Genomic DNA, 22483 nt, shown 5'->3' with positions numbered 1-22483 from the left:
TGCAACTTTGCTGAATGTGTTCCTATTGAAATCTTGTTAAAATAAATGTTTCTTCCAGCTGAGGAATGATGGTCTGCCTTCAGTTTTGCAAGTGGGAAGATCTTTTTGTTGTAGAAGAGCTTCCTAATCTGCCACTTGACCTGGCCTGATCTTAGTTTTGCTTGGACCTGATGTGCCCTCATTGATGAAGTTGCAATATTGCTCTTGCTGCTATTGGTAATCAAATTAAGTCCAGAAAATATTTTTGAGCACTCACCGCATAAGAGACACTGCTAGACCTTGATGTATTTATAGTCTAGCTTGGAGAAAGCTCTGAACGTAAGTAACCAAAATGCAGGACAGTGTGTTTCGAGTTGTCGTGGAGGTGAGAAAGTAGAAATTAGATCAGACTAAGAAAATATAAATCTGCCCTGCCCTTCCTTCATCAGACACAGTTAAAGCCAGCTGCAGTTAACAGGAAAAAATATTTCACCCAAGGACATTCTGCAGCTGTAACGTGTCAGAACAACTCCTTTGCAGTGACTACTGCTTTCTTAACCCAGAGGAACTTTGTTCTCTAAAATCAGACCATCAGAAATTTTGCTATTTGATATAATTTACTTTGACCCAGAGTGGTTGCCTCAATTTCCATGAGGTGCAGAGCTTCAGACAAGGGGTTTTGGGAGACAGCATTCCACATCTAAACTTTAGTTTCCAAGGGTATAGGACCCTGGGTCCACTTTGCAGTCCAGACCTGATATTCAGCCCTCTACACACAGCCCTGCTTTGCTCTGAACCTATTGCCATGCTAATTTATTTGAATTTCACCATACCCCAAATCTTGTAAGTTCCACCTTTCCTCCAGACTATTGATTTGCTCCTGAGGTCGTAGGCTGATTGAGCTAAGCTAGGACAGAAGCGCATTCAAAGTGTAAAGCACAATAGAACCCAGAAAATTTACATACTTTTTTTTTTTTTTTTAATCTTAGCATGGGAGAGGGGTAGAGAATCTCAAGCAGGCTCCACGCTCACCTGGAAGCCTGACATGGGACTCAGTCCCACAACTGTGAGATCATGACTTGAGCCAAAATCAAGAGTAGGATGCTAAACTGAGCCATTCAGGTGCCCCCAGAACCTGATTTTAACTGAGTGTTCAGGAACACTTAGAAGGCAGTTGCATTAATGATTTATTAGGTGTCACTAACAGTTTATTTGATATTACAGATACGGGGGGGGGCCACGTCAACTTCTTTCTGACATTTCCATTAATTTTTTTTTCATTTTGGCAACTCAATCTAGCATTAAATACATGTATGTGTGTGTGTAATATATTTACATAATATATACATACATTCCTGTGACCTTTTCATATTTATGGTTTTGTATGTAGATTCTTCCACAAAAGTGGTATCTCTTGTTGGCAGGTGGAGTCTGGCAGCTTAAAATTTCTTCCGTGTTTTCTTAATGCCTTGGCTGTTGTGCGTCCAGTAGATGTTCAATAAATACTTTCCACAGTGAATCAAGGTAGCTTTGTGTCTTCGCTCTTTCTTTGATACTTTCCCTAAGTTTGAAACCAGCATAATGTGGTATCTTCCTCATCACAATTCCACCTCTGCCTTATAAAGTACAAATTACCCTCAGGCAATGAGGCGCTGAGCAATTGAAGGTTTTTATAGCTCCATTTGTCTGCAGTCCCCAAATGCCAATGGATAGATGTGTTTGTCAGAGTGCGTGGTAAGTGCAAGTAAGCCCCCCATTAGCAGCATCATTAGAGATGAAATAGATGCACGGGAACTCAGAGGTGATACGTCGTCAGACACTGCTCTGAGGAAGTACAGACTATCATTTGCAGAAGGAAATGCACAATTCCTCATCTCAACTTGATTTCTTTTTCAATCCTTTGTGTATTTACCTGTGTTCATCCACCACTTCAGTTGAGGCAGAATGAAATAAACCATTAATTAATAATAGCTCAGGAAAACAGTGAAGACATTAATAGTTCTAAATATACCAGCCTCGAGAGAGCAATCTCAATTTACCAAAGTGCCTTCACCGTGGGCCTTGCCCTTCATGTAGAGGATGGATGGAGAAAGTGGTGTCTCCCAGTGGCTGAAAAGGGGCCTGTGTTTTTGATCAACCTATTCCTGTACTCGGAGCATTTTTGCCCATCTTTCTGCTGTGTCCTGGGGTGTGGAGACCCTGTCCTCAGGTGGTCTCTTGTGGGTGACAGATAATGTAGCATTTTCAGGCTTCATATCCAGACAGTCAAATCCAGCAACAGAAGAGACCTGTCTTCCTGGGTGGTCATTTTTAAGAGAAAGGAAAGTTTCCTGCAAGCCTTACAGAAGAGCTTTCCTTAGGTCTCTGTCATCAGAATTCCAACATGTGTCCATCCTAAGTAGAATGGATTTCAATGACTGGCTTAGTGGGGGACAGAGTGGAGGAGTGTGACTTACTGAAACAACAAATCCAGCTCTTTGGAAGGAGGCTGTGTGTGTCCGTGCTGGATTGTTGGATACACAACCAACCATGTCTGCTACAGTCAGAGCAGAGCAGGGATTCAAACCCAGTCTGTCTCATCCCAAAGGCTGCGTTTGTGTGTTAGTCCCCAAACACACGTGCATGAGGGTTTCCTGTTTGTGGCTATTAGGAAAAACATGACTGGAACAAATCTCAGTTTTTGAGAGATTTGTGCTTATAATTATATTTGGGTTGCATAAATATTAAAATGTGTTCACTTGCTCTGAACATTAGCCAAGTAGTGTGTGGAACTGCTGTGGTCTGGAGTGTGGCCTCCTCCTAGCAACAGGACAACAGCCTTTAAAACAATTCCTCTGACTGGTGTTAGTCTTACAGTGTCCCTCTTACTTTCTCCTTACCAAGAAGTGGTGGCTACAGAGTCTGGGAAGAAAGATTAAGGAGGCCCTTGAATTTCAGGCTAAGGGATATACACTGTTTTTTGTTTTTTTTGTTTTTTTTTTTTTTTTCCCCTCCAAGGAATATAGATAGAATCATGGAAGACTTTAGCCAGGAGAAGACATGACCCTGACTGTGATTTAGGAAGATTAATCTGTCAGAGTGAATAAGAAGAATTGAGAGAAATAGCATGGGTCTTTACATTTGCAGGAGGTCTGACCCTCAATCCACCAAGTCTGGTGTGCTGGAAATGCCCATTTGTTTATTTTCTTCAGGTTGAATTTCCAGTTTTGTTCTGCTGGGTTGATAGGAAATACAGTATGAGCTATTTCCTGCCTTCTCAAGGATGCGCCAGAATCTGGGAAGATTACTATGTACCTGGTAAGCTTGGGAAGGACCCCGGATCTCCATTCCATTATGGTCTCACTGACATCTTTGAAGACTGGTAGCCTTCTCTGGCTTAAGAGCATGCAAAGCTTTGTTAAATCTGGGACCCTTGTCGCCCAAGGTCTAGGTTCCCCAAAGACACCAGATAGTGATCTGTAAGTGGTGTTTCCTCTTCAGGGTGCTGCCATCAGTACTGCTCCCATCACTGTCTGACCTCTTTTTTAAAAGTTGGCATTCAGTGAAATTTGTAGACCTTATGTGTAGAGCTTGATGTGTTTGGTTAATTGGAATACCCATATAACCACATCCCATTGAAGATCTAGGACTTTTCTGTCACACCAGAAAGTTCCCTCATGTCCCCTTCCAAGCAACCTTCTCCTTACCCCGAGGCACCTACTCTGCTGAGTTCTACCCCCATAGATTAGTGTGCCTGTTCTAGAACTTCACATAAATAGAATCCTACTGCAGCTTTTTTCACTCAACATTTTATCTGTGAGACTCATCATGTTGTGTATGTCAATTTTCATTCCTTTTTTGTTGCGGAAGAGTATTTCACTTTTTTTTTAATATAAAATTTATTGTCAAATTGATTTCCATACAACACCCAGTGCTCATCCCAAAAGATGCCCTCCTCAATACCCATCACCCACCACCCCGCCCTCCTACCCCCCATCAACCCTCAGTTTGTTCTCAGTTTTTAAGAGTCTCTTACGCTTTGGCTGTCTCCCTCTCTAACCTTTTTTCTTTTTTTTCTTCCCCTCCCCCCATGGACTTCTCTTAAGTTTCTCAGGATCCACATAAGAGTGATAACATATGGTATCTGTCTTTGTATGACTTATTTCACTTAACACTCCAGTTCCATCCATGTTGCTACAAAAGGCCATATTTCATTCATTCTCATTGCCACGTAGTATTCCATTGCGTATATAAACCACAATTTCTTTATCCATTCATCAGTTGATGGACATTTAGGCTCTTTCCATAATTTGGCTATTGTTGAGAGTGCTGCTATAAACATTGGAGTACAAGTGCCCCTATGCATCAGCACTCCTGTATCCCTTGGGTAAATTCCTAGCAGTGCTACTGCTGGGTCATAGGGTAGGTCTATTTTTAATTTTTTGAGGAACCTCCACACTTTTCCAGAGTGGCTGCACCAGTTTGCATTCCCACCAACAGTGCAAGAGGGTTCCCGTTTCTCCACATCCTCCCAGCATCTATAGTCTCCTGTTTTGTTCATTTTGGCCACTCTGGCGTGAGGTGATATCTGAGTGTGGTTTTGATTTGTGTTTCCCTGATGAGGAGCAATGTTGAGCATCTTTTCACGTGCCTGTTGGCCATCTGGATGTCTTCTTTAGAGAAATGTCTGTTCATGTTTTCTGCCCATTTCTTCACTGGATTATTTGTTTTTCAGGTGTGGAGTTTGGTGAGCTCTTTACAGATTTTGGATACTAGCCCTTTGTCCGATATGTCATTTGCAAATATCTTTTCCCATTTTGTCAATTGCCTTTTAGTTTTGTTGATTGTTTCCTTTGCTGTGCAGAAGTTTTCTTATCTTCATGAGGTCCCAATAGTTCATTTTTGCTTTTAATTCCCTTGCCCTTGGGGATATGTCAAGTAAGAAATTGCTGCAGCTGAGGTCAGAGAGGTTTTTTCCTACTTTCTCCTCTAGGGTTTTGATGGTTTCCTGTCTCACATTCAGGTCCTTTATCCATTTTGAGTTTGTTTTTGTGAATGGTGTAAGAAAGTGGTCTAGTTTTATCCTTCTGCATGTTGCTGTCCAGTTCTCCCAGCACCATTTGTTAAAGAGACTGTCTTTTTTCCATTGGATATTCTTTCCTGCTTTGTCAAAGATTAGTTGGCCATACGTTTGTGTGTCTAGTTCTGGGGTTTCTATTCGATTCCATTGGTCTATGTGTCTGTTTTTGTGCCAATACCATGCTGTCTTGATGATTACAGCTTTGTAGTAGAGGCTAAAGTCTGGGATTTGATGCCTCCTGCTTTGGTCTTCTTCAAAATTACTTTGGCTATTCGGGGCCTTTTGTGGTTCCATATGAATTTTAGGATTGCTTGTTCTAGCTTCGAGAAGAATGCTGGTGCAGTTTTGATTGGGATTGCATTGAATGTGTACATTGCTTTGGGTATTATTGACATTTTAACAGTATTTATTCTTCCAATCCATGAGCACAGAATGTTTTTCCATTTCTTTATATCTTCTTCGGTTTCCTTCATAAGCTTTCTATAGTTTTCAGCGTACAGATCTTTTACATCTTTGGTTAAGTTTATTCTTAGGTATTTTATGGTTCTTGGTGCAATTGTGAATGGGATCAGTTTCTTTATTTGTCTTTCTGTTGCTTCATTATTAGTGTATAAGAATGCAACTGAATTCTGTACATTGATTTTGTATCCTGTGACTTTGCTGAATTCATGTATCAGTTCTAGCAGACTTTTGGTGGAGTCTGTTGGATTTTCCATGTATAATATGTCATCTGCAAAAAGTGAAAGCTTAACTTCTAAATATTTTACTTCTTTTATTTGTTTATTTTTTAAGTCTTTCCCTGTCTCTCCTCTTTCTTTAAAAGCATCTCCTCCTTCCCCATGTTGCTTTCAAGGGCATTACGAGTTTTCTCCAATAAAAGCCAGATAATCTCTCACTAGAGGCAAGAATGCACCAAGTATTCAGTGACGAATCTTCATGGGATAGAGGACAGAAAGGCAACACAAAAACACATAGGTTAATATTCCAACAAATTAGCCTGCCACCTAGTCATCCCCAGAAGAGGTGATGAGGGTCTGAGTTTGAGCGGAACATGGAAACAGGATGGAGAAAGCTGGTGTGGAGGCAGCATCCATGGAGATTGGTACCTCATGAGACCTGGAAGGACAGGGCTGAGCAGTTTAGCCTGGGTGACCAACATGACCGGTTTGAGGATAAGGATGGGTGTTGGTGCCAATAGCAGAGATAGGAGTAGAACAGGTCTAGGATGGAAAATGGTGAGTTAGTTTGGTACCTGTTGATTTTGAAGAGGATATGGAAGATAACAATGGAACTGCCTAGGAGGTGGGTGAAAGTAGAGATCTCTAGCTCAATAGCACCTTCAGGACTGAGGGTGAATGAAGATCAAGGAGGTGAGTGTTGAAATCTGAACCAGGAAAGTTTAAGGAGATAAATAGCAAGAACAGAGCTTTAGAGGATGCCATGCAGAGGGCTCAAGGAAGAGTAGTCAAAGGGAGAAGGAGTCATGGCAAAGGTATTAGGGCGAGAATGTAGGGAAATGGAGGGTCTTGGGAACCAGGAGAACAAAGGAGAGGGAAATAGCTGGCAGAAATGCCAAAGCTGTAGATAGCTGACCAATATGAAGACGGCATTATTGGTCATTAAATTTCCCGACTGGAAGCTCACTGCTGGCTTTTGAAGGGCCACCTTAAGAAGAAAAATGGCCACGGGTGGGGCGCCTGGCTGGCTCAATCAGTTAAGTGTCTGACTTAGGCTCAGGTCGTGATCTCACTCTTCATGAGTTTGAGCCCCATGTTGGGCTCACTGCTGTAAGTGAAGAGCCTGCTTCAGATCCTCTGTTTCCCGCTCCCTCTGCCCCTACACCACCACCCCCCCATCTCAAAAGTAAACATTTCTGAAAAGAGAAATGGGGGTTGAAGCAGGTTGCAAGGATCTGTGGAGTAAGAGTGGGTACTGAGAGAGACAATAATTATAAATAGCTTTTTTCAAGAAATGTGTACTCAGAAGAGTAACAAGGAGCTCAGAGGTAGGAGGGGGCTGGGAGTAAAGGCTGGAAGACAGGACACATGGTTTATTTCTCTGGGAAGCATTGAGCATGCCCATGGCCTGGGCAAAGGAGGCAGGAGAGAGTGTGTCTAACTTAGCTTCCTGGAAGAGGTAAGAGACGGTGGGGTGGGAAGTGCCAAGGAGCGGGTGAGCTGTGAAGAGTGATGGGTCAGTCGTCTTTCCCAAAAGCAGTAGAGGAGAGGATGGGTGAGGCCTTCCTGGGTGAGGATGGGGCATCCCAGCTGTGGTGGCTTCTCAGCATGGCATGCTCTTTAAGAGATTTTCTGTTCTATTTACTCTCCGTAAGTGAAGTTTATAAAATGTCTTCTTTGGGGTTCAGGAGGTTGGATTTCAAAGCAGTGCATATAGAGGAGACCTCTTCCTTCCAACTGTTCAAGGCTAGATGGTAGAGATCACTCTCCCAAGAGACAATCTGTAGTCTCTATTGTATTGTGGCAGGTGGTAGCAAACTCTAGGTTAGGAACCCAACTGTGATGTATTAGCAAGAGACACTGGGCACACGTCCTCCAATCAGATTAATCAGGTATGGAACTACCCAGCATAAACAGTTGAGAGTAGCATTGGCTGGGAGGCTGGCAAGGCAAACCTGGGACATACTCAGAAACACTGCTTACTTGCCTTCCTAGAATCCTATCTGCAGCACAACAGGGGCTCCCAGAAGATTGGATGAACTTCACTGTGAGTATACATTTTGTTGATACTTGTGAGCATACAGTTTGTTCAGGCTAGGATGACTCTGTAACTCCTTGAGTGCACATCAGGTGGGGGTACAGCGAGACCTTTATACTTGAGTGCCAGGATCCTGGTTGCATGCTGGAGGGTTGAAGTTGCTAGAAATCTGGCTATGTCTCTAAAAGGATGCTATGTTTTTTGAAACCCCTAGCAAGTGTTCTCAGTATGGGTACTGTAAAAGGCCCAAAGATACACAGGTTGAAATACATAAATATGTTTGTTGATCTTCTCGGTGGAGGACACTGGTACAAGTTGCTGCACTCATTCATATTGTACTGGCTTCTTTATCTGGGATCACAGATTTATCACTGATCCCTCAAGAAGAAAAAAAAAAAAAAAAGGCACCTCCCACCTCCCTTCCCACCCCTGTGGATCCTAAGACTTTTTTCAGTTCCTTCTCTTACTGTGGCCTAAGCTCAAACTACTTGTGGTTGGTGTTATAGGTGTTAACAGACAAAACAATAAACAACGTATGTAGGAGGCTATCTTTCTGGAAGATTTCTGTCTTCAAGGACACTAATTTTTCTAAATGTTTGGAAATCAATTCCTAAATTCTATCAGTGCACAGTGAGTGAGGGTAGTTCGGAAAGTGGAGGCCATATACAGTTCGACTCTTTCCAGCTCCCACCTTCCTTCTCCCCTCCCCCGGCCCCGCCCCCCAACCACACCCCTGGGCTTCTTTGCATGTAAACTCTGTCTGCCCGGAGATGGATGTGGCACAGAGCTAAGCCCCTGGAAGATGTGCTCCAGGCCTCGGGAAACACATACTCTATGACAGATGGCGGCAAATTAAGCTGGCAATTGAAAAAGCCAGAGCGTTTCCAGGACCTCTGTTAGAGGAGTGATTCCAGAGGGGGAGAGGCAGAGAAGACAAATTGCTGGAAAGTGGCCAGAACCATTTGGTGCTCGACATTAATTTGGTCAGTAAACAATTCCGGAACACCTAGATAGAAGAAGCTATTCTGGATTCCATAGGCACACACGAAGATCGGAGAGACCAACATTTCGTCCTGTATTTGGGAAGATGGACAGCACACGGAGAGGTGCATGGACAATTCTAGGCTGGCAGAAGTCTGAACAAGGGCTTGTGTAAGGGTGAGCTGAACATTATAGCCACCACACAATCATATGCTATTGCATGTTGTTAAGTCAGGCCTGGATGCTGTGAAGAGGGTGGGAGAAACAAAATTCTGGCGCTGGAAGGGACACCAGGCCCTCAATTTAAAGATGGCAAAACTGGGGCGCCTGGGTGGCTCAGTCAGTTAAGCGTCCAGCTTCGGCTCAGGTCATGATTGCATGGTCTGTGGGTTTGATCCCCGCACTGGGCTCTGTGCTGACAGCTCACAGCCTGGAGCCTGCTTCGAGTCTGCGTCTCCCTCTCTCTCTGCCCGTCCCCCACTCAAGCTCTGTCTCTCTCTCTCAAAATAAACATGAAAAAAAAATTAAAGATGATAAAACTGAAGCTCCTCTGCAAGATGAAGTGGTTTATTCAAGGTCGGGGTCACTCATTTGGAACTCAGTGATTAATAGTACTACTCTTAGTGGTACTAGTAATACAACTAACAATAGTACTAATACTGTTAGGTACTAATGATAGTACTGACATGGTTATTATGTGCCAGCCACTAATCTAGGCGCTTCAGGTGTATTAACTAATCTAACACAGCAGGCTATGCTATTTTCACGTCCTAAATAGTATCTTCATGTATAGAAAAACTGAGGCAGAAGGGTACAGGTACCTTGCCCGAAGTCCAGCCAGTAAGTGATGGAACTGAGACTCACACCCTGCAGTCAGGCTCCAGTTCTTGTGCTCTTAGTTGCTGAGATCCTCATGGCCCCTCAGGTCTGTGACTCCTGGTCGAGCGCTCCTTGTCCTTGGACTGGGCATGTCAGTGAGGTGAGGTGACACTGAATGAGGGAGTGACATGACAAAAGTGATGTTTAAGGATGACCAGTGTGGCTTCAATAGCCAGGGTAGACTAGAGAAGAAATAGAGAAGAGAGAGCAGGTAGAAGATTGTCTAAATACAGTTGTGATGAATGTTTGGACCATGACAGGAATAGAGAAGCTTACATTAGACAGGAATGATTGGCTAGCAGTCATTTACCCCATAGTATAAATCAGTCTGTCCTGTTTCTTACCCTAGAAAACAAAACTCTGACTGCAGAAGAAAGGAATAGAGAGAGGCTACAGTGAAGGGAAGGGGCAAAGGAACAAAAGTGGAAATAGAACAGATACTGATGACTTCACAGTATTCCTCACAGAGGTCCTGGCCTTTGGGGATGGTTTTAACTTACTTCAGGTAACTGCCAATGTCCATTGCTTCTAAATGTTAAGAATGAAGACAACAAGAATGATGCCATCTCTTAGTGGGAATGAGACTTTAACAAGTAGGTAAAGATTGTATTAGGAGCCCAGCCTATTTTTACAGATTGGGGGCTCCCTTAGGGAAAGACTTGTCTCACCACTGCTAGGGGGCTGGTTAGCAGACATTTTTCAGCTGTAGAGAGCCTCCTTGTCCAAGGCCCTGGCCTTTGCTAGGCAACCCACATCCAGTGACTGACCAATGCAAGGATATAAAGACCAGGACAGAATCTCAGAGGAAGGGGCCATAAGAAGCTGGGGAGAGGACCCCATAAAGGATCACTGACTGTGTGAATGTGTTCATGGAATGAGGTATGACTAGATTTCTCAAGATACAGCCCTCATAGATAAATTTCCACGATAAAGGGAAGCAAGAACTATACTTTGAGAAGAAGAGAACAGAAGATAAATAGCTGTTTGGATTAATGGTAAACTGGACGGAGAAGGCCGGAAAACAGAGGAGAGTCTTCTAGATGCTTCTGATTGGTTCTAAGAAAACTGTGTGTATGTGGAGTCAAACGTTTAGGGAACCGGCCCATATTTGAATGTGAAGGTCTCATTCCGTCTCGGAGTAATATTGCCATTGGCATGCTCCACACAAGCTGCCCTCAGATGCTCCTTTTCAAACGCAGGACGTGAGCAGTTTCCCAAATATCCACCAGATGGTACCTTCCTACCAGAAATTAGGTTGCAGGTTGTGGAAATCTGCGTTGTTTTTCCACCCCTCCGACAAGCCGCAGAATCAGATGCCTGCCCCTGGCTGCCACGAGAGGAACAGAAGCTGATAGGAACAAATCTCGGGGTGGGAGCCATAAAGGGTGGGGGTGGGGGCGGTTACTTTGTTCTTATTTTCAAGAATATGGGGCAGAACTCGAGGCGTCCTTTTTGGTGGTGGGGAGAGCCACATGCAGGTATGTGGAATCAAGTCGTAGAGAAGTCTCTGAGGGAGCAAAGGACTGTGAGTTTAGCCCCTGAGTGGGCCTGGTCGTAAAAGTCCTCAAAGATGCCTTTGTGCCATCACTCTGGAGTCAAAGCGCTGCTGGTGCTTTGAAATGGTAACCAGTTGCCCGGAAAAGAAAGCCTTTGTTGGAGAGACTTCCTTATTGTTCAACAGTTTGGGTTCCAAGGCCTGAGCCGTGGTCTCCCCAGGTTGCTCAGCGTCCTTGGACGGAGAAGGCACCTGATTACTGTGGAGCCACCACTGTCTCCTGGGTTCTCTGGTACTTTCCTGCTCTTAGCACTGAAAGTAAGGCGCACTGGGGTTGGGGATCCTGGCTGACTGGACTGCACACACCAGAGGGCGAGGCCAGACCTTTATACACTCAGTGAGCTGGGTGCCTCGGGGAAGTGCAGTTCTATTTTCAAATAATGAATCATTTTGTTGCTGATGTTTTCTTACCAGATTCCCTTGTCCCTTTAGCCAGTGAGACTTACATCAGCAAAGGCAAAGTTCTGTTAGAAAGGGGTCTTCTCTTGGTTTCTGAGGAGCTTGGGAAGTTTAGGCCTTAGCCAATAGATTTGGGAGAAGATGTGGTAAGTAAGTACAGTTTTCCCAGGTTGCGGAGAGAGGAGACAGTGGCTGCGGTGACGAGAGATTGGGCCTCTGAGCAGGGAGACACATTTACTCTCATCTCCCTTCTGCCAAACTCCCCGAGGGTAAGGAGGGCTTGTGTGCGCTCAGGGTGAGGGCCCTGAGGCCCCTTGGCTGGGGTAGAGCACAGGGGGGGTGTAAAGACCTCAGGGAAGAGAGGGTTGTATCCTGGCCCCAGAGCAGAGGGCCAGAGAGTTCCGGGGGCCTCGGAGAGGCACAGGGCCAGCAGGGGAAATCCGTGGGCTTGCAGTCACCTTTCAGGGAGTGCACGGAGGTGTCTCAGCGACAAAGAGGCATGGAAGGATTCTGTCCTAGAGCCTCAGGAAGGAGTCTGGCCCAGCTGACACCTCAGTTTCAGACCTGCGGCCTCCACAACTGTGTCAGGATAAACATCTGTCATTTTAAGCCTCCCAGTTTGTAGCGCTTTGCTTTGGCAGCCCCAGCCAGCTATCCAGAAAGGAAGCAAGGATGAAGGAGAGGCAGTTAGCGTGGTCCCCCCTGCCGAGCAGGGAAGGGGAGAGGTGCTGTAGATGCTGGGCACAGAAACTGCCGCTGAGTGCTGGTGGGCCCGCCGGGGCCGGGACATGTAGAGTGGGAGCCCGGACTGCGGGAGATGACATTTCCAACATCAGGAAAAATGAGGCTTGCGACAGAAACTGGGTAAGGTAAAAGTAACCATTACTATTAAACTTTCCTTACTGCTTGGCTTTGTGTGCTAAAATTGGCTGCTCAAGTCACTGAGTCCCAAGGCCACAGAGGGGTCAGTTGTGGCCATGGGGTTGAAGCCACACTGCCTGCCTAAGCCTTCCTGTCATTCATTAGCGTTCGTTTTCCCTGGCTGACATTATGGCCAAACCGGACCGGGCCCCGTGCTCCAAGCACAGCCCTGTACTTCCTACCCGGGCCCTTGGATCACTCTGTGCCTTTGCTGTTTCCCGTCTAAGTTGTACCTGTTATTTCAGGCCCAGTGCAGGAAGGCTTTCCTAGTCTCCCAAACACGTCCTCATCTCCTTTTCAACTCTGGCATTTGTTTTGAAGTATTCTTTTTAAAGTTAATTTACTTATTTTGAGAGAGAGAGAGCATGAGTGGGGAAGGAGCAGAGAAGGAGAGAGAGAGAGATAGAGAGAGAACCCCAAGCAGTCTCCATGCTGTCAGTGCAGAGCCCGACCCCAGGCTCAAACCCACAAACTGAGATCACGACCTGAGTGGAGATCAAGAGTTGGATGCTTTACCGACTAAGCCACCCAGGCGCCGCTGTTTTGTTCTTTCTGATGTGTCTCACACTCATTGTGTCTCATACTTCATTGTATCCCCGTAACACGAGCATAATCAGCCCCTGCCATGGCAGGTCTCAGCGCAGGCTCGCTGGTTTGTTTGGTACAATCATTGCTAAAAATGCTACTGTATCCCACAATGCACTATGGGCAGTACATCTTGGTTTGTGACTGAAGCGCCCTTTATGAGTTGGGGCATTGTCTCTTGCCTGGGCTGCACTGGTCCAACGGACAGAGGGCTCTGTCATCAGGACCGTTAGTGCTTACTTATGGGTGTGACTGAAACAATTTTCCAAAAAGGTGAAGGAAGAATAAGCACTGGGGCCACTCTGTCCGAGGAACTGGTCTACCTGCATTGGGGTGGCTCTTGTAGCCGCTCCAATAAAGCAGAGTGGGATCTGCAAGTCCCTTGGGTGGCCTGATTTTTATCACCACGCTGACTGCCTTTCCCTCTTCTCGTATCTCCCCTGCAGCCAAAAACACCTGCGTTCTGGAATCAGAGATAAGACATGTGAGGCAAGTTTTCTGGGAGGGAAAAGGAGTGATTTAAATTCTCACTGATGTCTAAGCTGCTGATAGATTCTGTCCCCAAAACAGGTTTCAACTTAGAGGAGGAGGCTGGACAGGGAGAGAGCAGGAGGGCGCTGAGCTGGCCCATTGACCACAAAGGAAAGAGCAATGGGTGGCAGGAAAGAAGGCCTGGGGGACCCAAAGGTGCAGTTTATCTGCTGCTCCCCTATTTTTGTCATGGGCCCCATCTGATTCTGACATTCAACACTAAGGGATCTCCTAATCGTTGATTGCACAAACCTAAACAGTCATTTACTGCAAGCATTCTGGAACACCAGAATGTTGCCGTTATTTATTTGGTTAAATAAGAATGTAAAACATAAGCAAATAGAACAAAAATCCTACCACATAAAAGAAAGGATGTTTTAATGGTAAAAAATTGGGAAAGAAAATCTCAGATAAAGGACAGCATTTTTAAGTGGATGAATATAGATTTATAGGAAAAAATGTCTATTTCCTTTTTCTGTGGGCCCAAGAAAATGCTGGCAGAGCCTGGGCTCTCCCCTACCACCTGGTTTATGGGAATCACATCCACCCGGATTCTGAACTCCCACCACAGTTTCTAGTTCATGACCCTGTACTGCCCCCTGGTGGCCAAAAGGAGTTGCTGTAGCGGCTAAAGAGGGTCTCAAAATATTGGGCCTCCTAGCATCTATGTTTATTTAACACCCACCATGTGCTAAGGGTGAGGACACATAGAAATGAGGGATCCCTTGCTATCAAGGAGCTTTCCTATCACACTGATGTGTCAAACAAAAGTTAGCAAACATGTTTCGGTTTTGGCTTTGCAATCAACTCGCAACCACCATTCCCCTGCCTGTCAGAGGCCCAGGCGGGCCACTGACATCAGCATCATGGAATGCAAGTAGTCTCTCAGCGTTAGAGCAGGCCTGTGACTTGGGTCCAGGTGCCACCTAGAGCTTTATCTCCAGCCTTGCCCTGAGCCGGGGCTTGTGGGGACTGATGAAGCTGGTAGGTGGTGGTGTAGAGCAGACCTGGCCCTACCGATTCCCCACAGGGTGTTTCTGCTCTCAGCTCTTCCTACTTACTTGGCCACCCCTAGGTCAGGCAGGCCCGCTTTTGCATGAAGTCCTTCCATGCCTACCCTAAATCCACAATGACCTCTATGACCTCAAGACCACTGTCTACCATCATTTCCTCTTACTTTATTTTTCAAGTAGGTAAGAAATTCCCTGATGGTTGAGGCTCTGTTTTAACAGTTTTCTATCCATCTCCCCTTCTCATATTACCTCCAGAAGCTCTCAGTTTTCTCTCTTATTATGCAGAGAAGCTGCCTACTCCTTTCACATATTAGGGCTATGCTTAGGCCTCATCAAAATATTTTCTTATCAAAAATGGGAAGTAGTTAAGTCAGTTTAGGCTAAGTTATTTGGCTGTAACAAACAAGCTGCAAGTCCACATGGCCTAGAATAACAAAGGTTTAATTCTTCCTAATGCTACATGGCCCATGGGGATCGCTTTGGGGGTGGGGTTGCCAGAATTAGGAAGGAAAAATACAAGACACCCTCAAATACTCAATAATTTTATTTTTAGCATACATATGCCCCCCAAAATGCATACTAAAATTATTATTATTATTATTTTCTGAACTTCAAATTTAATTGGAAATCCTATAATTTATCTGGCATCTCTGCTTTACAACCTCATTCTGGACCCAGATTAATGGTGCCTCTACTATCTAAACATCACAGAAAGAAAGGGGACGTGGCCATTTACACACTGGCTCTCAAAGTTTTCTTTTGGAATATACAAACATTTCCAATGACATTATTATTATTATTATTATTGGTCAAAGTGAGTCATTTTGTCTTTCCTAACCTCAAAGGGGTGAGGAAGTGCAATCCTGTTATGTGCACAGAATGAGAGAACTCCAGGCTATTTGTGAAAAGTTCAAATCCCTGCCCTAGTTACGTATTCTGGTAAAAGCTACTAAGAAAATACTACATTCTCCGTCTCATTACGATAAATTATATCAACTGTAATATTTATCCTTGTGATTTCTATCTAATGGCTTCCTATTGATTTCTAGTAAGCAGAGAAAGCTTTTCTTACCCATTTAAATATGGGGAGATAACTAAATGCTCCCTGTCAACTTTTCTTCTCTGCATTAAACACCTTCCCATGCACCCCCTCCCCTACTTTCTTCCTATGATGTAACTTCCAGCCCTTTACCATCTGGTCACTATCTACTTGGTTATATCTGACTGTTATGTGAATGTGATGGGAAAAAAAAATAGAAAAGGGGGTTTCTTTTAGGGATAAGTCAAAGATGACTGTTTGTGTAACCCTTTATTTTTGTTCACTGGCACCACCTACAAAAGATCAGCAGTTTTTCAACTCTCGGCAACAACAGAATCACCTGCAGAAACAAAGTGGTGAGGTCCAGTTTTCTCCACCAGCGACTCTGATTCAACTGGCCTTGCCTGGGCCTGGGTATCTGTACTTTTTTGCAGTTTTGTTATCTATAGCTACATAACAAACCAACCCCAAACTGAGGAGCTTAAAGCAAAAATAGTCATTTTACTATTATCTTTCCTGGTCCTGGAGGCCGACTAGAATCAAATATATAAGAAACAAATGAGCATTTTAAGAGAATTTTATGGGCAAACAAAAGCCACCAGCTTGGAGTAAAAGAGACTGCACCCATTTGGTATTTAAAGCAAACTTTGGCTCCCCCAATATTTTATAGGTAGGGGGGAGGCTGAGGGCTCTGCTTAGCACCCAAGGAGACCATATTCCTTTTTAGATTAGGCAAAGGAGGATTGTGAAAAAGTGGACCTCTCAGTGGGCAGAACCAAGGACCACGGAGAAGAGTGGACTGGGGAGTTTCTGTTGGGGAAAAGAATCGGGGTGCTAAATGTGACCCACCCTTAGGACAAGGGGCTGCTCACCATACCTGCCCAGTGGGACTTTAGACTTACTGGCGGGGGGGGGGGGAGGTCAGTGACTAGTAAATGACTTCCCATGCATCCACTTCCCAATGGGAGTGTTTATTGTGTCCCTGTCCCTCACTGCATATTGAGTTTGTGTGTGGGAGCAAGTGACTTAATTTTTCAGGTGTCCCCCATCTAAAGGAGGCAGGCACATCCAAACCTTCTATAGCGGTGCTTGTGCCTTATGCACCAGTCCTGGACTTTGAGCTCAGAGCAGCACCTGCAGAGGAATTGGGGGTTGTCTCCCTTGGGGAGGGATAAGTGTCCTCTTAGATGGGCAGGGGAAGGAAATGCGTGTTTTGTGTGCAGAGTACAGACTATGGTGGATTATGTTAATATTTACCAAATATTGTGGCACCTTTCTCTGCAGGGCCTCTCCCTGCGGTGGGAGGGCTCTACATCCTGGTCCTTTTGTGTTCAGTGTTACATTTGACTTGCTTTGACCAATGACATGTGAGTGTCAGAGGTGACAGGAGCCACTTTTGAGCAGAAGGGTTAAGAATCATGGTGTTCACCTTTCCCTCTGCTATGACACCTGACAATGTTCCAGATAGAAGCTGCTTTCCCATTCGCTGTGCTGGAATAAAGATGGCACAGAACAAAGCCACAGCCAGCCCATAATGAATGCAGCATATGAAAAATTAAACTTATGTTGTAAGACCCTGGATGATAATATTAATGGAGAGGGCTTGGGCACCCTGACAGCCCTGAGGAGCCTTGGGTCCCTCTTGCATGATGGCTACCAGCAGCAAAGGGACATAGCCTTTCAACTGCCCAATTTTCTTGTCCTCTCTGAGGAACTCATTCCCTTCACATTGATGCCTGCCATCAACAGTAGGTGATAGAGAGCCTCCTGGAGAGTGCCAGTCTCCAGAGAGCCTCCTGTTGACAGTTTTCATCTCTGTAGAGCAGAGAATGTGGGAAGATCTTTGGTATTCTAGGTTCTGGGCTAATGAAAGCTTGCTGGACATAGGTATTTCAAGATGGTGGCCATTCAGAGGGTCCTTTGGTCATTACTTGCTGGGGTTTTCTGTTGCCCTGGTGACATCTCAGTCTTGGCTTTCTCATTACGTGATGAAGACATTGGTGGTGACAATGGAAAGGATGAGAAGATGAAAGAGGTCATACCATACCTGGTTCTATGCAGCAGAACTGAGGCTCAAATACTGAGGTAAATTCAAGGTACTTGTCTCCTGAAATCTGGACCAGCCTTAGTCATCCAATAGAACCAGCAGACCAATAGAATGTGGCCAAAACAACAGTGCCTGCCTTTCAAAGCTATGTCAGAAGAAGCCTTGCAGCTCCTGCCTTGGTCTCTTAGAAAACTCCCTCAAGACTCCAACTTACTGTGTAAGAATTTTGGTTACCCTGAGACCACCATGCTGTCATAGTTGCATTCAAGTGCTCCAGTTGATAGTCCAGTTGAGCTGAGCCTTCCAGCCATTCTTGCCAAGGCCCCAAAAATATGAATGAAACTGTCTTAGACTCTCAGTCCAGTCTCCTCACCATCCAAATATCACAGATTGACTTCAGTTAATGCCATGTGGAACTGAAAGTTCCTCCAGCTAAATTTGGCCTGAATTCCAGACCCACAAAGTCATGAGATATAATAAAATGGTGTTATCTTAAGACATGAAAATAATGGAACATGTACATATGCACTTAATACTCAGTCCTGGGTGCCTGGTTTTCCTTTTCTCTGAACATGGCTCCTTCTTATTGCATGCCTGGCTGCTCTAACCAGATTTCATGAGTTGGGAGGTATTAGCCTGGGATCTCCACCTTCAACAAGGATGGTCCAGATAAACTCTTCATTCAAATAGGGTTTGGGATATGCTGAGGGTCCAATTTTGTTCTCAGCTCAAGTCCAGCAAGTAATCAATTTAGTGCTTAGTGAGGACCTCCATAGGGAAAGAACTATGCTGGATGGTTAGGTAAGAGGTCTTGCTACATAAGGTAAAACAGCTCACTACGGTTTAACACTCACATGCTTAATTAATTGTGTTTCTTACAGTTAACATTGTGAGGTAGGCATTATTTTATAACATAAACAAGTGAATTGAGGTCAGGACGTACAACAGTAAACTCCAGAAATGAGTTTTGGACACCTAGCAGGCTTATCCACCAACCAGGCTACCTTGGATGTTAAAGCCTTAAGAGACAGATGCAAACCTTCATTTTACAAATGAGAAGCTTGAGGACCAGGAAGATGGAGTAGTGTTGCAGCTGTGTTCTATCACTAACGGGGAATTCTCTAGCCAATACAACTCCATCCTGGCCCTAAAGGGTCTCTAGAGTATAGGCCAAAACCATGTTGAGTAAGTGTCTTTAGAACTGTTGCTTTAGGGAGGGAGGTAGAGGAGATGATGTCTGTACTGCCCTGTCTTATATATTCCCAGAGAATGCAAGCCTCTGGTTAGCCTCCTGTTTAGCTCCTGGCTGAGATGTGGGGGCTTTAAGGTGCCTGATGAACAGTTTGCAGACCCAAAGCATTGGATTCGTAGTATGAGCTTTTCTCTGGAGAAAGCATCCCCACATGAAACCATCCATCCCTGTGGTCTGGGATAAGTCACAGAGATAGTTACATTTTTGCTTTAGAGCATGGAAAAACCAAGAAATAATAAGTCAGTGGGGCTGTTTGTGAATTGGAAGTTACTCAAAAGACCATTCCTGGCTTGTCCTGGATCTCTTGGTTTGCTGGGATGGCAAGATCCAAGCCAGTATCCATCAGCCACAGTGGGAACTGTGAAGAGGCTAGTGGGGCACACGAAATTTTTACAAAGAGAACAGGGACCCAGAGTAACTTGGATAAGGAGAAGTCCACAAATGGGGTGCGTAACTCTAAGTTGAAGTCTCTCTGGAGATTAAGTATTTATGAAGGACTTTGTACCCACAAAGTGAATTTCAATAATTTATTATCTAAATTCACAATATCACAATAACATGTAAGTATTTGTATTATGGCTAATGACCCTAACTTGAACTATTGCCTGTAAGACAGGGAATATTTTCATGCACTTGGGACCTGTTTGTAATGCCATTGTGAAGCAAGATCAGGAATTTTTGAACTCATACCTGAGTCTTGATCCAGACCCGTCATTACCATGCAAGCCTATAATTCTCACCCATGGCACTTCTGTGCTGGCTCCCCTGTTGTCAGTCAGCAGCGAAAGGTGAATTTTTTCATATGAATCCCTGACAACTCTTTCCTCTTTATTCCACAGCGCTGTGATTTGCCTTTGTGCAGCCCTTTGTGTTGTGAGATGACCAGATGACATATTCGTATGTTGATGATTTTGAATGTGTGCATGGCTGAGAAGATCATACCAATTAATTTTCATGCAGAAGTCAAGGTGAGAACTGCTTTGGATTGTGGCAGTTGAAACTGAAAAACTAGGGGCTGATTATGGCTTTTTCTGAAATCACCAAGAAGCCTCCAAGAAGCAATAGTTATATCTTATTTCTCATCTGACTCTTCAAATGACCCCATTCACAAAAGGGCTTCTCTACTTAATCTACCCTATCTCTCCAATTGTCTAAAATCCTACTTCACTTTTTAGCTAGAATTATGGGCCACAGGCTCTAAAAGGAATTTTATAGATCATTTGGTCCATCTTATTTTACTGATGAGGAAAAACCAAGATTCTAGGATGAAGACTAGCATCCATGTATTCCAAGTCTGCCTTCCATACCCTGTTTCAGAATCATGTGATGTCTGATGTTGCTAAATGGAATGCTTTTTACCTTGAACTTTTCTATATCTCCCAGCATGCCTTGCACAGGGCTCGTCCATAGCCAATCAGCCGTTGACTCTTAATGGCCACCTGGAGTGCTGTGCTGAGGATCAGATCTTCTCATGGCTGGCCCTGTCTCATTGGTCAAGTTTCTCCCAAATGGTGACTGCTACAGAGAGGACATTAACCACCCTAGCTAAAGTGACATCCCTCCCCCACACTCTAGGCCGTACTCTAGCTCCTTTCCTTGCTTAACTGTCTTTCTAGCATCTCTCATTATCTGAAATGATCTTTCTTTCCTGTGTGTTGTCTCTTCTTCTAGAATGTGAGCTCCAAGAGGACAAGGACTTTGTCTCTCTTGTCCACTACGATGTCTCTGTGCTTATTAGAGAGCTGACATGTAGGAAAAAACTCAGTAAATAAATAAATAAAAATGTGGAATTGATGGCCCCGTGCTGTAACTGTTAAGTGATATCTGCCCTGGCCAATGGATAGACAAGTCACTATGCCAGTGCCAAGCTTTTGTCAACATAGGGTTGGTTGCCAGTGGCCAACCAGTCCTGGATGAAAAACTAGTTTCCTCCTGACATTTTCTGCTTGATTCAGCTTGACTAGTCATTAGGTATTCTAGAAACAGGAATTTCCCTTAATCACCAATTAAGAACTTAAAAGGAAAAAGACACGTTTTTCTGCTGTTATCTCCTTTCCTCAAAACTTTTATATAGTATCTTGGTGCCTGGGTGGCTCAGTCAGTTAAGTGTCCAATTTTGGCTCAGGTCGTGATCTCATGGTTCATGAGTTCAAGCCCCACATCGGGCTCTCTGCTGTCAGCAGAGCCTGCTTTGGATCCTCTGTCCCCTCTCTCTCTGCCCCTTCCCCTCTTGTGCTGACATGCTCTCTCTCAAAAATAAATAAATATTTTAAAAAAGTCTTCTAGTGTCTTATTCATCACAGAACTTCTACGATATTATACAATTCTTTCCACAGGAAATATTTATTCACTAAGCACTTGTGAATTACTTTTTTTGTAATTATTTTGTAATTTTGTGAATTATTTTTTTGTGAAGCACTTTTGACTTTCCTACGAATCTTGAAAAGCTGCACCACAGTGCACAGTGCACACTGGTGTGACCGATTAAGACTGAAATGTACAAAGCCATGAGCAAAGTTCAGGTAAATACGCAAATTAAACTGTTCTAAAGTAAGGTGAGCAGTATCCATTACCTTAGCCTTGCATATTGGCTGTTCTTATCCATCCTTTCCTGGAAGTCAATATTTGAAATAGGCTAGTAGTGTAAGGCAGAGGAGGCTTGAGAAAGATAAAAAAACACAAAGAGGGATTTAGTGCTTAAATACAGTTACAAATTCATCTCGATTTCTTTTTATCTCTTTTTAAAGAATTGTGGTATATATGGAAACATTTGTAGCAGGTAGAGGTTTTTGGAAATTGGCTCATTTTTAACGCAATTGATACTGTTATTTCGTGTCAAAAGCAGATATGTTTCAGTGCTCTGGTAAATCTTATCTGATTTAATATTCCCTAGGACTCTGGGGTTGTATACCATCTCTACTCTCCTAAATTTGATGGTGTCAATATGACCTGACATTTAATTATTTGCATAGCCTATTTAAAATTAAAATAGCAACAGGCACTGCGTTCTTTTCAAGTTTTAATACACTCTCCCTTTAAAAATATATTTTTCATAAATTACTCTGCTGTCTGGCAGGCCATCACATTCTTCAGTTCCTGTAATAAAAGGGGAATGGTGCTATGTGGGTGTGAAATGTGAAACGTGGAGGAGAACACCATGGTTAAACAAGAGCGGACACTGATCAAGTCCATTAATCAAAGTGCCTTTTAAATCTCTGCAAGTTGAGAACTGTAGCATCCAGGGATTTGATTAAAGAGGAAATATAAAATGGCAGACGAGGTCCAGGAGCTGCCTGGGCAGGTCACATCTCAGAGCCCCTGATTAACAGGATGTTGTTTCCAGTGGGATTTTTTTCCCAGGGCCATTTTTTGGAGTTTATTTGCTAAGGCAAGGTGGGTTTATTTGCTAAGGAAATGTGGGTTTATTTGCTAAGGAAATGTAGGTTTATTTGCTAAGAAAAACTCCAACGTTTCCTTCTCTTGGTTATTGGAAAATCACCAAATCCATGATACAGGAGCTTGCAAATC

The 22483-nt window shown here is 44.1% G+C and overlaps 1 long non-coding RNA gene across 16 annotated transcripts in view; it reads left to right on the top strand.

Annotated features, from left to right (window-relative positions):
* The first annotated feature begins 1042 nt into the window (after positions 1–1042).
* The window catches only part of LOC102965678, a 165674-nt gene continuing 144233 nt past the window's right edge, over positions 1043–22483 (top strand). For 13 of the 16 annotated variants that reach the window (XR_006220639.1, XR_006220638.1, XR_006220637.1 and 10 more), the window contains exons 1-3: positions 7452–8911; positions 15463–15556; positions 19795–19923. This is a non-coding gene — a long non-coding RNA (uncharacterized LOC102965678). Of the gene's footprint in view, positions 3277–7451; positions 8912–15462; positions 16071–19794; positions 19924–22483 lie in introns of those variants that run through there. The other 3 variants (XR_006220645.1, XR_006220650.1, XR_006220641.1) reach the window with 3 other exon arrangements.

This window comes from Panthera tigris, chromosome C1 (assembly GCF_018350195.1).
Source record: "Panthera tigris isolate Pti1 chromosome C1, P.tigris_Pti1_mat1.1, whole genome shotgun sequence".
NCBI classification, from domain to species: Eukaryota; Metazoa; Chordata; class Mammalia; order Carnivora; family Felidae; genus Panthera; species Panthera tigris.
This window is presented reverse-complemented; position numbering and strand designations above follow the sequence as displayed.